Here is a 6,449-nt window from a genome sequence, read left to right as displayed (position 1 = left end):
GTATATACATACATACATACATACGTATATCGCCGTATGCTTAGCTGGAGGTCCGGTTATGATACTTGATTTGTATACACTTTCAGTCGCCCGGCTTAGCTCTTTGATCAAGTGTCTCACCGAAATCGACCAATGACCTGCGAATAAATTTGCTTGTCGGAAATGTGTGGAAGTACGCTGTATATATATATATATATATATATATATGTATTTGTGTGTGTGTGTGTGTGTGTGTGTGTGTGTATGTATTACGTACGTATGTAAGTATGTGTGTATGTATGTATGTATGTATGTATGGGTGTGTGTACTAATCCCTTCAATGTAGTATCCTGTATGGTTGCAGCCCAATGACTGAATCTTGGATATACAGCAGCGCACTCTAGCAAATGTAAAGAGCGATTGTTCAAACCTCATTAGCAGTAACAGTACTCGGAATAATTTTAGTGGTATTACTAATCAGATGAAGCTACTTCATATAAGTCGGAAAAGAAAAGAGCATAGGAATGTTAGAAGGGACAGTGACGTCTTGCAATAAAAGAGTGGGGTGGCATAATTCTGTTTTTCCTAAACGTAGGTTGGGGTGTCAATATATCTACAATGGAAGCGATGGGAGAAAACAATTGCTGATGTGTGGAATAATATTTGTTTCAGGCCATATCTTGTCATACATAGGGAGGCTTTGGGTGTAGGATTGACTGCCTGGAGTTTAACATCCGGGAAGATGCATGCAATAGGTGGAATTGATGCTTCAAACAAGTGTACATATGGCGATGGGGCAATGTATGAAAAGAGGTAGCATTGATTCTCTTTAACGACTTTGATAATGATATTGATCCATTGCACTAGTCATCGTGTGGATATAGAGGCAACAAGAATACAATGAGATGGATTTTTTTGCATTTAATATCAATATGTTATGACTCCCAAGATTGCAAATTTATGAAATAATTCTACTCACTGTAAGTATAGAAAAACAATAGACTGATGAGGTGGGAGCAGAAAGCTCAGTTGGTTTATGTGTGGCAGTAAGTGTCTATAAAATTGCTTTCTTCTTATTCTAAATAAAAATCACTGATGAATGAACTAGGCGGACAAATGCAAACGCGAGAACCATTATTTTTTTTTCATTTCCAGAGTATAAATAGTTGTAGCTCTAGGTATATCGTAAAAAAAAGTAATCTTTTTCTTAGTGTCAGGAATCGATGAGTAGAAAACTGAGATTTACTCTTCGAGCAATACACTTACTGTTGCAAGGCAGCAAAGGTGGTAAGTTGCTATGACAGTAGGAATAAAAAAAGAAGAACATATTCGCAAAGAAAAGCGAGAGTAGGCATTTAGCCAATCAAGATCCAATAAAGCAAACCCATCTAATACTGACAAGTCATTAGAATCACATTTCTTTGAAACGACAGAACGAAAAGATGAAAAAGAAAAATAATGGAACAAGAAAGAATCTTGTAATTATTTAGTAAGGATGTGATCAAGTTTTGTGAAATTTAAAAGATTGACTGCTTGTGTAAACCAAATCAGTTGTCTATGAAGAACTACAATTGAAGTAAGCATAATGTACGAAGTTGCTGATAACGAGCCTAGTACATTATCGAAGATACTCTTGAACGTTCTAGAGTATAATACTAAAAGCAACGAAGTTCGATGTCATATAAGTACTCTAAGCTAAATCTTGATGTTCGTATTCTCACTCATTTTTGTTTTGGTTACCTTTATTTGTTAACGTATATTTATTTGTATTTATAAACAAATATGCGTTTTTCTATAATGAGTCTGTTTTTTCACCGGTCAATTAGTGGGAAGAATGGTATCGATTAAACACATCTCCTCAAAATTACTGGCTTTGCACCTAAACCATTATTAAGAAGGTGACTCGGTGACAGAATTGTTACAGCGTTGGACAAAATTCCAAAGTCACTTCTTCCGGCTCTGTACATGCTGATCTGAATTTCCTTTGAGGCCAACTTTGCCCTTCATCCTTCGTTTCCGTTAAATTATATACCAGTTGAGCACAGGGAACGATATAATTGACTATTTCCCTTTTACAAAATTTTTGGCTATAGTAGAAAGAATTATTAAAACGTCCAGACTACTGAATGGTAAGAGCATCGCAAAAGCTTCTAAAATGTTGTTATGATTTAAAATCTTGCTGTAATCAGCAAGTCAGTTTCACTTTTTTATCCCTCTGGAATAGATAAAATATAGTTCAGTCAAGTACAGGGAACAATGCTATCAACCAATTCCCCACCGTTCCAAATTGCTGGCCTAAAGTAGAAACATTATCATTTAAAATGCTCGCAGCTTCTTCGGCTACAAGAAAAATCACAAACATACAAATGAACAATGTGACTAGCGCTTTCAAATCAGACTCCATGTGACAGTTTTACCATCACTAACGCCACCGTCAGCATCCCCATTTGTTATATCATTAATAGTAGAGTTAACAGCAGTTGACTTAACAAATCTTTATATTTGCTATATTTGACGAGTAAGAGGTTCGGACGCCAATATATTTCTTCTTAACAATTACATTTACTTAGCACAAAAATACTTCTAACTGTGAATTAACACTGTATTACTGGTTATTCGTCTCGTCGCGGCCAAGATGCTAAGATTTATAACATAAACACAACGCTTTACATTTAGTTAGGAGGGTGTATTCGATTATATCGATCCTCGTAATTCACTGAATCATATTTTATTGGTCTCTGAATGGATGAAATCTATATCCATCTTCTGGTATCTATTTCTTATTGGTTTAATATCAAGTTTAAAATTTATTTACAAAAAGAGAAATGGAAGTCTGTAGCTTTGATTTTCTTGCCAAAGGTGGTGTTATTAGTATAACTGAAGTGAAAATAGTATAACATTATCGGGTCTGTTTATGGTCAAACAGGTTTAGACGTTCCAATATGAAGAGAAAAAAATATTGATGGCAATAATACTTTCCTTTCGTGGGAAAGATAGTGGTCTGAGCTTTAGTAGTAGTAGTAGTAGTAGTAGTAGTAGTAGTAGTAGTAGTAGTATAAGGATGATGATGAAGAATTGATAAGTAGTGATGCGTAAGCATTATTTCGATGACATTAGCAGATGGAATCGAAACAGTATTGCGGACTAAAGGTTCACGTGTACTTCACAGATTATGTATGTATGTATGTATGTATGCATGCATGCGTGCGTGCCTGTATATATATGCACACACACATACACACACACACACACACATATATATATATATATATATATATATATACATACATACATACACACATACACAGATATGTATATATATATATATGAACAGTATAGTCAATAAATACATTAAACACAGGGAATGACGAGAATGATATGAATACGATCCAGCGTAGGAGCGTCTATGTAGTCACTATGTCTGCTAGAGATGGCAGCTTAATATCTCTAATATACATATCAGCCTCTTAAGAACTTAAAAACAGATGTATTAGATTAAGCTTTCCTTTTCTACATAATATTATAAGTGCGATGACCGTAGTTGGTATACCTTTTTTTATAGGTGACCTCAATCACAATCGACCTGGAGGCACACAAGATGGATAGAAATGAGCTTTGAAAGGCTGGAACATTTACAGTTATGACACGAATACACTCCTCCAACATTATAAGGTATAACTTAGAAAGGGATGTGGACCCTGCCTTCTGTCCCCTAATTAAGTAACAAAACAACAAAACAATCCTCAATATCCCATCCCCAGAACATCGAATGCGCGAGTGACCTGCCGATGTATATTACAACAAAACTGGGGTTTTTTTGTTTTTGTTATATTTTGTAAAGAACATATAATTTTCTTAGAGAATGACCTGGGTCAAAGCAACAACAACAAATACACAAAACAAGCATGGCTGACAATAAATGTGTTTTAGGGAATTGTCCCCCTCATGATGTTGCTAGCCTCATGTCAACAGTCATTGAGTAAATGCATGACCAAAGGTGTTGAAGCTGTAACAGATCTCGTATATTTTGTTTTATATTCTAGGAAAATGTGTGATTTCGTTAGAAGACGACGGAATGTTATTTGACAGAATTAATTGTTATTTCTAGCAGCTCAAAACGATCACGTAGATAGATTTTATTTGGCTTGTTGATTTTCTTAGCTCGTATTGATAATAAATGCGAAATATTTACAGACAGTGACTTCTCTTTGTTGTTGATGACACTGCAGGCCGTCAGGATTTTAGGCAATGACAACGCAGACCTTTGTCGACATCGCATATCAGGGACTATATTATTAAATATACCTCTCTCCTTTTTCAAGGCGGTAGAATGTCATTTGAAATATATTGGGCTGCTATGTCTAGCAAGTCATGCGACAAGACTTGTTGACTCCTGAAATGTTATTGTTGGTTATTGTAAATGTTGTTGGAGAAGCAAATGTTACGTAGGTTGTGTGGTATATATCACTTAATTTTGTACGGAACATTACGTTACGTTTATCAGCAGACCCATACTGCCTGCTACCATTAGATTTGTTTTATAACTTTATACATGTACATACAGAAAAGTCATTATTGTTGGTCTTAATATGAATTTCAAATTTTGGTACAAAGCCAGCAATTTCGGGGAGAATTAAGTCGATTACATCGAACCCAATGCTCAACTGATACTTATGTTATTGACCTCGAAAGAATCAGAAGCACAGTCGACTTCGGCAGAATATAAAGTCAGAACGTAAAGGCAGACGAAATGCCGCTAAGCGTCTGGCCGGTGTGCTAACGATTCTGCCGACTCGCCGCTTTGCTGTTCTTAAGGCGGCGAGCTGATGGAACCGTTAGCACACTGGGCAAAATGCTTATCGGGCGTCTCGTCCGTCTTGAGGTTCTTAGTTCGTATTCTGCCGAGATCCACTTTGCCTTTCATCCTTTCGAGTCGATAAAATAATTGCCATTTCAACATTGTAATCGATCTAACCCTTCCCTAGATTTCTGGACTTGTGCCAAAATATGAAACGAATGTAAATGTTGTAGCTAAATATTCACGGAGAAGTTGAAAACCCTGCAAAAATTAATGCTACTGAAGCTGCAAAAGGAACGATGTAATCAGGAAAACATGAGGCTGTGATAATTTTTCTACTAAATTATCTATTATCCAAAATTATTTAACTTTAAGCACATACACATGACCCTGGTGGTGCAGGTGCGGGGAGTTGTGAGAATCGGTTGCTATGTAGCGAAGATATGCCGTAGAAATGGCTTGGCAGTCGATGATAAGGATTAATTTTGTGCTATATGTAAACAGTGACAGCTCCCCACAGTGACTGGGGACTGTTATGCGCTTGGGTATTTGGTGAGTGTGATAAACAGAAGTAAGAATGTGCCGTGCGTTGTAAATATAAATAAATTTTGATACTCTTTACTTTCATTCAAATTAAATAATTGATTCTAAATTACACACCAAAGATTCATTACAGTGACGAAAAAAATTACAAATTTGTAGAATAACACATATTTGGTATGAAAACTTTAACATACTTTCAATTATAATTTTTTTTTATAGTTTTTTTTTATGGTTTTTTTTTTTAGTTTTATTAGTCAGCGACTTGTTTCGATGTGTTTCTTGGAGTGTATCTGAATATTTTCTTGTTTGCGCTTGAGCCTTTGAATCCTTCCGTGTGTATGAGTTCGTTTGTTGCATATGTAAAGACACTGGGTGTCAGTTTTACGCATGTTTGTAAAACTCGGCGTAAAATATTAGGGATTTAGAAAAGGGTTGGTTGGAAGAAGAGAAATTCAAAATAATGAAGTGGATTATCTAAGATTTATATAAGAAAGCAGTGATCTATATACATTTATACGTACTTACATACGTACATAAATATGTACATACATAAATATGTACATACATAAGTACATACGTACACACGTACATACGTACATACATACATACATACATACATACATACATACATAGATACATACATATATGCATACATACATACATAGGTGTGAGTGCGTGTGTGCATGCATGTATGTATGGACACAGCGCCTCTCAGTGAAATTTAGCAAAATGAAGGACCATTCCTCTCATTTTCATTCATTTATTTATTTATTTATTTATTTATTTATCTATTTATTTGCAAACCATTACAGGTCTTTCCTTAAATCTGCCGATCCTGGAAGAAAGATGTACCGGTTGAACTTATCATAGATATTTTGTGTATATGTATGTATGTGTGTGTGTTCACGCGTATAAACAAATATAACTATATATATGTGTGTGTATGTGAGTGTGTGCGTGCGCGTGTATGTATATATACAAATATGTGCATATATACACATGTATATATGCATGCATGTACATATAGATATAGGCATACACACATATATGTGCCTATACGTACATACACACATAAACACCCCCCCAACACACACACACACATATATATATATATATATATATATATATA

At 35.2% G+C, this 6,449-nt stretch overlaps 1 protein-coding gene across 4 annotated transcripts in view; it reads right to left on the bottom strand.

Moving 5' to 3' along the window:
• LOC106877599 (probable G-protein coupled receptor CG31760) overlaps nt 1-6,449 on the bottom strand; it is a 1,064,573-nt gene that overhangs the window by 1,055,412 nt on the left and 2,712 nt on the right. The window lies entirely within an intron of this gene.

The sequence above is a fragment of the Octopus bimaculoides genome, chromosome 9, assembly GCF_001194135.2.
Source record: "Octopus bimaculoides isolate UCB-OBI-ISO-001 chromosome 9, ASM119413v2, whole genome shotgun sequence".
NCBI lineage: Eukaryota > Metazoa > Mollusca > Cephalopoda > Octopoda > Octopodidae > Octopus > Octopus bimaculoides.
The sequence above is the reverse complement of the archived record's forward strand: the minus strand, read 5'-3'. Positions and strand labels throughout refer to the sequence as shown.